This window comes from Chelonoidis abingdonii, chromosome 4 (genome assembly GCF_003597395.2).
Source record: "Chelonoidis abingdonii isolate Lonesome George chromosome 4, CheloAbing_2.0, whole genome shotgun sequence".
Lineage (NCBI taxonomy): Eukaryota > Metazoa > Chordata > Testudines > Testudinidae > Chelonoidis > Chelonoidis abingdonii.
The window spans coordinates 5370239-5381770 of record NC_133772.1 but is presented as its reverse complement, the minus strand read 5'-3'; positions in this window follow the sequence as shown (position 1 = coordinate 5381770).

Here is an 11532-nt window from a genome sequence, read left to right as displayed (position 1 = left end):
TTATCTCTAGCTTGCTTGCTAGCATATATATACCTGCCCCTGGAAATTTCCACTACATTCATCTGACGAAGTGGGTATTCACCCACGAAAGCTCATGATCCAAAATGTCTGTTAGTCTATAAGGTGCCACAGGATTCTCTGCTGTTTGTACAAAGATTATAACAATAACGTATAGAGTGTAGACATAGAGATACGTTCTGTCACATCCCTTAATAGCCGTAGGTTGTGGTTCCTGGAATACTGGCTGTTAGCCCAATCTGCAGAGTGCTTGGCTGGCTCACCAGAATGTTGGATTGAGATTCATTTATGGAGCAGATGGATCTAACAAATATTTATTCAGGCAAAGCACTCAGCAAACTGATCAATTACTTACAAGTGAGAAGTTCCTTAGGATGATCTCATCACCTCCAGCACTGGACAATACAATTTCAACCTCCCTTTGTCACACAAACTTCTTAGTTACTTTTTGGTATCTTTTCTTTATATAGTCTCATTTCCATGTTAATTCCTCACCCCTTACCCCATCAGTACAGGTTTAGTGGTTAGTTAAAACTGGTCTTTTCTAGCTTTTTAATTACTTTATGTTTACTTGTTCTCACAGACATGATTACTTTGCTTTTTTTTTTTTTAAACACACACATGCACAGTTCTACTTATGCATATGCTGTTAAGCATTATCAGAACAGGCTTGTAAAATCCACAACAGGCTTCTGACAGGCTTAAATATGCCTTCGCTCCCAAAAGTAATCTGTTCAGAGAACACACAGGGGAGAGATACCTAGCCCCTGTATGTGATAAGGGGGAACCTCTGATAACTCCCACCTCATCCTTCTCCCCAAAGCCTTTAGACAGGAGCTAGACCCGAACCTACCTTGAAATGCTCCCACCTCCCCATTTTAACCAGGCACTAGGTCAGCACAGGGTTTGTTAAAATGATTTGGGAGCATTAAAATTGAGCATTAACCCAAGAACCATCTGAACATCCCATTGAATGGGCATTATGGGCTGTAGCTAGGACAGAGGAGACAACTGGAGTGAGAGCTGTCTGATTTCTCCTGGGTCAGTCACTCGCTGCAGCCCCTTCCCCTCAGCCCACAGATGCAATGTATTTTATTTCCTCTGTTTTTTTTTTCAGTTTGCAAAATAGAAAAAATGAGGAAAGTTTCTCGTCAAGAGACCGACAAGGAGCTTCCTTCTCCTGAGTAACTGAAAGGCTGTGATGCCTCCTCCGTGCCCCTCACTGCACTGATCAAAGGGAAGGGCAGGGATGAAGGACTGATATATTACAGGGGTCAGAGAGCTGCTTCCTGTTATAATGGTTCTTTTTCAGAATATCTCAAGTCTTTGTCCCTGGAAGCAGAAGCAAGACTTGAATGCCACTAGCAGATATTCTAGGGTCTCAGCTTTGACATTTAGCAGCAGGGAGTGGGGACATTGTCTCCAGGCACCTCACTCTGCTTCAGCTTGTCCTTATAGTGGATTAGTGGTCATCCCTCCCTCTCTGGCTCAGTGGGAGGCCACTCCACCTCACTATGTCACTGCTGGGGAATTGGCCAATCGAGCACGAGAATCTGTGGCCTCAGTGGTTGGACAGGGCTGAGCAATAACATAGTTTAGACCCCTCAGGTCCTTAGGCAGGGCAGAGCAAACAGTCTAACAGCCTGACAGACAGCAGACAAATGCAAGCCTCTTGGCCTAAGGTGGGGAGCCTGCCACCACAAAGTGGAGTTGGCAGCAGGGGATGGGGGACCCAGGCCCAACCTACTCCACAGATTACCAGACCAGGGCCCTAACAGTGGTAGAGTGTTCCACCACTGAGTCAGCAGGGATCCTACTGCAACACACTGACTTGGGGTCTAATAGCAAAACCAGACAATGGACTGGTTCCCCTCGGCTACTTCCTACTATAGTCTGGACAAGGGGTAGTCCAGGGGTCATTGGCTTCTTGGAGTATACAGTGAGCAGCAGTCCTGGCAACTCTTCTCCAGGGTCAGTCTCCTGTAGGGGCAGGGCATGGCAGAAGAGGTGGGCCTGGCCAGGCTCCATGCACCAAGGATCAGAGAGTGGCTTCTCCCCCTCTGGCTCAATGACAGGCCACTCTGCCTCACTACAGTCCTAATGGCATTTTTATGTACAAAAAATTCAGGCTCATGGGGTCCCATCTCTGTGTCTGAGGAGGACTATGATGCATGCTGTAAACCGGCTGGGACTCACCACCCGCGGCGCCTCCCGCTGGTGACTCTGGGAATTAGCTCGATTCCAGTGGAATGCCCCCTCCTGGTGGTGTCCTGTCCGTTGTTCTGCCCTCTGCTCTTCCTGGACCCACGTTGCTGCTTGCTTGGTGGCGTCCTCCTGCAGTGTCCCTGCTCGGCGGGGGGCAGTCTGCCTGACTACACACTCTCCCCCTTAAGAATCTACTGGGGGGGGGGGGGCAAAATTCCCTAGCACCTCAGTGATCCTCGCAACTGGGCCCACAGGGAATCTCTCTTGCTGCAGGCTCTCCAGTGTTTGGAGCAGCCTGCTCTCCTCTTTCTCAATTGTTTGGGTCCCCATCGTAGATCTCTCTGGTCCTACATGGGTTCCCACATCTGTTTGGGTTCCCACCTCAGCCCCCTTGGCCCTCGTGTGGGTTCCTTGGTTAAGGTGGGGCCTCTCTACCCCAGCCTCCTTCTCCTTGGCGGCTAGTCCCAGACTGAGCCTTAGCTTCTGATATTCCCCCTCTCTGCCTCAGGGGGCAATGCCTCTTTATGTGGCCCTTGGTGTGGCAGTGGAAGCACCCTCGGCGCCTTCCCCCCGCCACGGGGCTAGTTCTGCTTGTGTAGGCCCTAGCCCTTCCTTCTGGGCTGGCCTGGCCCTTGGGATCCCTATAGGGGCACTCTCTCCTTAGGTGTCCCTGATCCCCACAGACCCAACAAGCTGGAGGCCCCCCGTTACCTTCACAGGGGGAGCCTTGTCTGGGTGGGGCCTCTCTGCCCTCTCCCAATAGGGACACTCGCTCCTGAAGTGGCCCTTTCGCCCACAGGCATAACATTTCTTAGACCCAGGCCCTGGCCTCCCGCCCTGGGCACCTGGTCCCTTATATGGTCTGGGTGCCCACCCCCGCAGCAGCCAGAGCACCTCACTCTGCTTATTGGCAAGCAGAGCCACCCAGGCCCTCCAGTAAAAGTCTCGTTTCTCCACCATCTCTGTCTCTCAGTCACTCAGTCTCATAATCTGGCACAATCTGCCTAGTCCTTGCTCTTGCCCCTGCCCCTTGTATCAGGGACGGACCGCACGTGCCTGCATTCTCCATCACGTGTAAACGGGTTGGGACTCACCACCCGCGGCGCCTCCCACTAGTGACTCTGGGAATTAGCTCAATTCCAGTGGAGCGCCCCCTCCTGGTGGTGTCCCATCCGTTGTTCTGCCCTCTGCTTTCCGCTGCTGTCGCTGGACCCACGTTGCTCCCTGCTTGGGAGCGTCCTCTTCGAGGCCACTGCCCTCCGGCAGTGCCCCTTAGTCCATCTGCATCCCCTTCCGGGGAATCGATAATCAGCAGTCCCACATTCCAACCACAATATGCAACCATGTCCAATTGCTTTCTGTGTCTAATCCCTCTTGGCAGGGATCTGGCATGGTATAATGGCCACTCCCTACGGCCAATGGCTGGGTGTACTGCAAGGAGGAAGGCGGGGGACCCAGGCCCATCTTCTACTCTGGGTTCTGGCCCAGGGACCCTCTGGCATCAGCCTCACTGTCCTCTTTCTTTCCCCTCCTCAGTCTGTTTCCCTGGGCCGCTTCCCCTACGGCCCCTTGCACCCACTAGGCCCTTCCCTTCAGGGCCTGCAGCCTGGCGGCTATGGGCTAGACCTTCTAGCCTCCCTGAGCCTGCCCAGCACTGCGCTGTCCGCAATGCTAGTCTCCCCCTTGGAGACTGACCTTCCCCTGTCAAAGGCCTGAGACAGACTGACTGCTCCTACTCTGGGCAGTCTTTATATAAGGGTGAGCCTGGCCCTCATTGGCTCCCTGCAATCTGGGCCCTGATTGGCTCCCCATAAGCCCTTTTCTAATTGGCTCCTGGGCTGTGCAGATTCCCTGGCCTGCCACAGCCCATCCTCCCAGGGAGTGGGGCAGTGTGCCCCACTACACATGCCCATCAGAGAGCTCTCAGTGCCAGGGACAAGGATGCTGTGAGCTCACACTGGCTGCGGGGAATGTTTTGCACATGGAGATGGGCAAGTGCAATTGACCAATCCCTGATGCTGAGGACCACCTCAGTCTGTGCAGTGATTTAAAGGGGAGTTATCACCTGAGAAAAGTTAGCTCTGGGCCTGACTACTCATTCTTCTGTCAATGGGGGATTCGCCCTCCTCGCTAGGGCCAGCTCCAGGCACCAGCTAAGGAAGCAGCTGCTTGGGGCTGCCAATACAAAGGGGTGGCATTCTGTCCGCTATTGGGGTGGCACATCCGGGTCTTCGGCAGCAGGTCTCTCTCTTCCTCTTTGAGCTGCTGCCCGAAAGGAGAAAGGGAGTGAAGGACTTACATCTGAACTAAGCACGAAATGGCACAGAAAAGCTTTTTTTTTTTTTTTTTGCTTTGCTTTTGCTGCTTGGGGTGACAGAAAACCTGGAGCCGGCCCTGCTCCTTCCCCCTGAGCTGGTCCCAGAATCATGCCCCACCTCATCCCAATGGATTCAGGACAGACAGGCAGACCAACTGACAACACCAGATTAATTTTGATTAAAAAAAAAAAGTTTATTTAACTATAAAGAAATAGGTTTTAAGTGAGTATAAGTATTAAAGCATTAAAGTCAGAAATCATTGGAAGAAAAATAAAAATAAAATGCTTCGTAGTACTAAATCTTTACAAAGTAGGTTTGGTTTAAGGTAAAATTTATACTACATGCTTCCAGCTGCTTTATTGACCAATCTTCAGGTTAGGATTCCTCCCAAAGTTAAAGACCTAAATTCTTCTGTCTTCTCAGGTGAAAAAGAGAGAGAAGGATAGGGAGAGATAACTTGGAGTGGTTTTGCCTCTCACTTTTACACTTCAGTCACCCTTTGAAATGCATTTCCCTGAGAATGACCCCTACATAAAGTTCTTTGCAGCTGAAAGAAAGGAGACACGGAGTTTTGTGAGGGGGAGATTTTACACTATCATTAGCCCAGGTCAGATCTGTTTGTTCCTACCCCTATTCTTGCCAAAGAGTGGCCACTTGGTAGGTGATGGTCCATCACTTTTGAAGGCACCTGGCTGGGGCATCATCTTGCTTTTTGTCTTTAAAAGATAGGTTTACCCACTACCCAGACTTGTCCGGTAAACACATGATTCCAGCGTATGTTCATAACTTTACATATAACATTGCTACATACATTTTACCAAGATGTTATTGATCAGCAAGTTATTAGATTTTAAATAATAGCTTAGAAGGGATATATTATACAAAGGTAATTTCAGTAGTGTTTAGGGTGTGAATACAGGAGTGCATTCAGTCACACCAATTAAACAGCACCCTGCCATAGACTGTGGGCTGGGCCGGCTCCAGGATCCAGCGCACCAAGCACGTGCTTGGGGTGGCATGCCGCGGGGGGCGCTCTGCCGGTTGCCGGGAGGGCAGCAGGCAGCTCCAGTGGACCTCCCGCAGGCATCCCTGCAAAGGGTCCACTGGTCCCGTGGCTCCGGTGGAGCATCCGCAGGCACGCCTGCGGGAGGTCCACCGGAGTCGCGAGACCAGCAGACCCTCCGCAGGGATGCCTGCGGGAGGTCCACCAGAGCCGTGGGACCGGCGAGTGGCACAGCGCCCCCCGCAGTGTGCCGCCGTGCTTGGGGCGGCGAAATGGCTAGAGCTGGCCCTGACTGTGGGGATTAAATTACCCCCAGTTCAGGCATGGCCAGGGCTGCTGAGCCCTCCTCCAACACTGTGGGGGCAGGGGAAGGTTCTGGCCAACTGCCATAACTACCGCTTTGGAAGGCCCCATTCTCAATGGGGAGTCGGGGTGGGGTGGGGGGAATCTCTCACTAAACCCTCAAATCTATTGATTTTTTTAAAATCAAGTTTGGATGTTTTCCTAAAAGCTCTGCTCTAGGAATGATTTTTGGGGCTGTTCTCTGGCCTGTGTTACACAGGGGGTCAGACTAGATGGTCACACTGGTCCCTTCTGGCCTTTGAATCTATGTATCTGTGCATTTAAAAATGTGGAAAATAAAAATTAAGCAGGTCAATTTTGAGCTTTTGACATTTTATCCCCCTCCTTTCTCCACCCACCACTGAAATGGTTGATTGAGATGTTAGTGTCTTGCTTTACTCTGAATGGAACCATCTTGCTGCTAGTGGTGCAGATGGTAATAAAGTATCTGGGGAGCCCATTTTATTTTTGTTTTTGTTGTCCTGTGAGGAATTTTAAAAGAAAACCCCCTCTCCTTGTAGTAGTGACTCCTTTTCAATATGGGAGTTACAATTCCTATGTCTGGGGATAATTTGCCATCCTCCCTCTCCTTCCCCAGCCCCCAATGGCAGTTAGGTTGTTTCCCTTCCACTTAAACAGAGTTCTGTATTAGGGGCAGGGATGAAATGGGACCTTCCAAAGGGGAAGTTAGAAATAAACACAGCCTTATATTGCATGGAAGCAGGGGGTTAGCATGAATGGCCCAAACATGAGGCAGATTCAGGTGTCCCAGCTAATAGATATTTATATCACAGGAGTGGGGCTTTCCCAGGGTCAGTGCCTAAAAACCCACTTTCTTCTCCCCAAAATGCTCCTTCTACAAAGGCAGAACAAGAACCGATGGTTGGAAGCTGAAGAAAGATGAATTCAGATTCGAAATAAGACACCAGTTTTCCACTGTGAGCATGATTAACCATTAGGACAGACTCCCAAGGGAAGTGGTGGATTCTCCAGCTCCTGGTGTCTTCAAAACCTGTTGGGACAGTGTTATGGAAGATGCTTTAGCCAAATACAAGATATTGTGCTGAATTCAGGAATAACTAGGTGAAATTTAATGGCCTGTCTTACACAGGAGTCAGACTAAGGGCTTGTCTACACTACCGCTTGGGGTTGATCTAAGATACGCAACTTCAGCAATGTGAATAGTGTAGCTGAAGTCAACATACTTAGATCTACTTACTGTGGTGTCTTCACTGTGGTAAGTCGACAGCTGACACTCTCCTGTCGACTTCACTTGCGCTCCTCATTCTGGTGGAGTACCGGAATCGATGGGAAAGCACTCAGTGGTCAATTTATCACGTCTATACTAGACATGATAAATCAACCCTTGCTGGATCGATCGCTGCCTGCCGATCTAGTGGGTAATGTAGACAAGCCTTAGATGATCTACTGATCCTTTCTGGCCTTAAAATATATGAATGTCTGAAGCCCTTTTCCTATCCTTCTGCACATTCATCTTCCTCAGTGTTCCCCTTCCACATGGATTTATGGTGCAGTAGTTGGTTGCATCAAGATTATGGAGCATGAAAGTTTTTATTGAGAGGCAGACACAGCACCAAATTATACAGGAATTCTCTGTAGTAATTTGTGAAGAAAATTCCCTTCTGTACCAAATAGGATCTTATAATTCAAACCTTTAAGAATGAGTAAATAAGGTGTCACTGGTGAGCAGCACTAACAACAACAGCAGGAATTCTTTAATTAATTAAAATATTTGTGTTATAATAATTAGCAACTTTTTTTTGCTTATTTTACAATTTCAGAGTCAAAGTGAACAAGATAGATCGAGTAAATGTCATTTCACTAGTGGTGAATTGTGCATCTTACTAATTACATTGGAGGTTAAGTCCAATCACAGAAAAATTCTAAAATGTGACCCTTAGTTATTTCCATCAGAGATTTCTGTGTATAATGGCAAGTAAGTTGACAGAAAACAAAACGCATTTGGGGTATTATACTAAAGTACTGTACAGTACTGAATCTTTTCAGATACATTCTATTGCTGTTCAGAGAAAGAAATGTTCCTAGGATAGATAAATCCTTCTTCTGCCCTCTAGCTCTTTTCATTGTAACTTGTATATAAAATTAATATTTAAAATAATGTTCCAAATGTTGATTAGTTCAGTAGAGAACATCAAAGTTATCTAAATAAACATTAGCACTTATTAAAGCAAAGGTGCTGTCATTACATGTACAAACTGTTAGGATGACATAGAACACTGGGAACCACTGTATACACTGGTCTACAATTTTTGAGAAGTCGTCTGCTTCAGAGATAAAGTGTGGTATTTATTATGTATTTTGATGGGCTGAATTCAAATATGACAATTAAAACAACTGATTGGCTACTGTTTCTAAGATATTTACGTTTTTACATTTTATGTCTATCTATATTGTGTAGATAGAGTTTTAATCATAAATTGTAAAGCTAGGTCTTTTCATGTGTTTATGGTTGCTTTACATGATAGTATTTCACCTGTCCTGAGGAGTCTTGGTGCGGCCCTCCGGTCCGGGGTGGACCCGTGGGATGTGTTCCGCTCTGTTCATCAGGGGAGGAGATGAGAGAGTTCTGCAAGAGTGTTTGTCCTCGCGCTTGGAAGTCCAGGTCGCTCCATGGTTTCCCAGCAGATGGACTGGTTGCCTTTCTGGAGAGGATGGTGGGGGCGTGCGCGTGCAGTCGAGCCTGCGCTCTGAGTCAGGTCCGACGAACCTGAGGGCCCTGGCTTGATGGTATGACAGGGCGTCAGAAGCCAGTGCTGCGGCCCTTGCTCCTGGCGACTTCTGAGAAGCATGCGCAGGTCTTTCAGAAGTCAAATAGATGCTGTCAGTCGGGAGGATACGAGCTTTCGGGAGGGCCATCGGGGGTGCAGGAGGATGCGCGACGATCCAGCCCTTAATGGCGTACGCGGTCCAATGCTGAGTCACTCGGCTGACCTGCGGGACCGGATCGGGTGCCGAGATCGTTTCAGGGCGTGGACTGCGCGCGCAGGTGCCGGAGACGACAGTCTGCGACGTCGCGGTGCCGGTCCTGGGTGCCGCCGTGGTGGAGCTGAGCGGTGGTGCGCGGTATGTCGGATCGCAGCGATGATGACGTGCCGCGGTCGACCGTGACGCTAGGAGAGCAGGTGCCGGACTGCATCGCGGATCGCGAGGAGCTCCCGTCGGGTAGCGTCGTCGGATCGCGGGCCGACGGGGTGCCGGCTCTTGAGCGCGCACGTCGGAGAATCGGGACGGTGCCTCTCGGGTTGCTTGCCTCTTGGGGCAACACGCACGATGTGGCGGAGTTGGGGCAGCGGCTCGTTTTAAGCATCAGGTCCGTGCCGCGGAGAAAGTCGTGGGCTAGTGGGGGGATCGGACTCTACCCGGCATGCTTGGCGGGGATGGCTGGGATGGACTCGACGACCGCGGGCTGGAGTCAACAGAGCCTATGCACACAGCACGGCGGTCTGGAGGCGGGTGTCCTTCGGGCCGCTTAGCCCGGGTGGGTGGTGAGGTGATCTCCAGTGTGAGGGATCGTGCGGAGCGCGTCGCTGCGAGAGCGCGTGTGAAGTGCCGCTTCCATAAGGGCGTCCTGAGGCGTGCTCGGTCCTGTCGTTCGGGCGAAAGATTTCAGAGCTTGGACTTATCTGAGATGTGTGATTCCAGGCACTTCAGAGGCGTCGTGGGGATCACTGGTGCGGCTCGGCTTTCTCAGTCGAGCCGCCTTGATCCGCGACATCGGATCAGACCGGCGCCGGGCTTGGACTCGAGGGCTAGGCCGAACCTACTACAGTTATAAATATATACACAGTATATATAACTTATACAACTACAGACTACAGTATGTAGTCATGAACTAACCTAATGACTAGACGTTGCACAGAGAGCTGGATGTGGAGGTCAGTATGCGCGCTCCACAGTTCAGCGACGATATCGGCGGTAAGAAGGACTGAGGGAGTGGGGGCAGCAGGGGTATTATATACCCGCCATCAGTGCGCCACTTAGGGGCGACTTGCGGTCCCGCTGGAGTGCTAGGATGTAAAGGTTTTACGATGACGTGCACGACGCAGGGCGTACACCTTACTGGAATGGTATATGAGCAGCACTCGAGAAGAACACACAAGATAGCTGGAATGCAGACCTATCTCAGACTGATTTCTGAGTTCTAAACAGATCACAGTGTAGTATCATTACGAGGGCTTCTCAAACAACTATTAGTGGTATAGTCCCTTTTCAAAACACCCTGTTAACTTCTTAATGTTGCGTGGGTTCCTACAGTCTGTGTGTTTGGTATACATTTTTTTCAAGTTACTTGGGGAAGATTTTATTTCTTCTTCCATGCGTGGATCTCTCTCGACTTCTTTCTTTTAATGTCCAATTCAATCTCTCGTTTTGATACATCCGTTGCTTCAGCAAATGCTTCTGAATAAGATTATCAAACTTTTACTAATTCTGAGTCACTGAGACGAAAATGATGCTTTAAATGTGATTGGCTCTTGTTAGCTGTTGGGGCTCCGACTACAGCAGTGATGAATTCCATGGCAGTGATTGTTTGGTTTCCTATGTTCCGTGACCGTAAAAGGATCTTGTCCATTCTTCTTCTGAGGTGATCTTTGCGCTGCAACCAACATCGATGGTTTGATGGCAGCCTAAATCGTTACGATCCAGCCATGAGATGGGAGACTGTGTCATTGAATCATCGAAGACGAGTCTTAAAGCTGTTTTGCTGATAATGCAATGTTTTGCCATCATTCCAGTTGGTCATTGCTAGTCCTATGAAGGTAACCTAGACAACATGAACAACTTTTGAGTTGCTAACTTGACACATCAGTGGCGCGTTGTGCGCTGATTCGAAGGTTGTTGCTCTCTTGCTGTGTTCTGAACTGTAACAAAGTCTGCTTTTCTCTCGTAAGGATAGTCTATGCATGAGATCCCACTACATCAAGAAGATTGGCACTTGACAGTCATTGGCGCTGAGGAAAAGTGTTCATCCCCACTTGTTTGAATCAAGGAAGATTTTGTTCTATACCCCTTACACATCAAGCTGGTCTGATGAGAACTTTGTCAAGGCCAATTGACAAAACACAAGAGCTTTCTACTCGTGGAAATGTCAAGTTTTACGTGAGCTAAGAATAAGGAGTTGTTTTGTTGGTCTCAGATTCGGACTTTCTTGGAGTGATGCATTTGACATGCACTGCTGCAAGGAAGACGGCATGGAAATGCCTTCCACTTGAAGTGGCAATAAATTGTTCTCGGAAAAAACAGGCATAACCTCAAGGTTGTTGGTGGAAACCTCCTCAATGGCATACATAAGCCTTGTGCAAATGTTCACTAAAATACATTTTTTGACTTCCATCAGATTTTTTTCCACCGAGACTGAGAACATAGCGATGAGCACGAGCGGCGATTTCCCAGGACATTGCACAATGGAGACGTATCAGGGCAAAGGAGCCCATCAATGTTCTTGACTATTGTGGACAGTGCAAGAGAGTTGCCATTTAATGAATACAAGACAGCAAGATTACGCCGATAGACACTGAATAGGACTAATTGTCCTATATAGTTTTTTGCTTTGTTATAATTATTTTTATTTATTACCTTTTGCTGATTTTTAACGTGTTACTATAT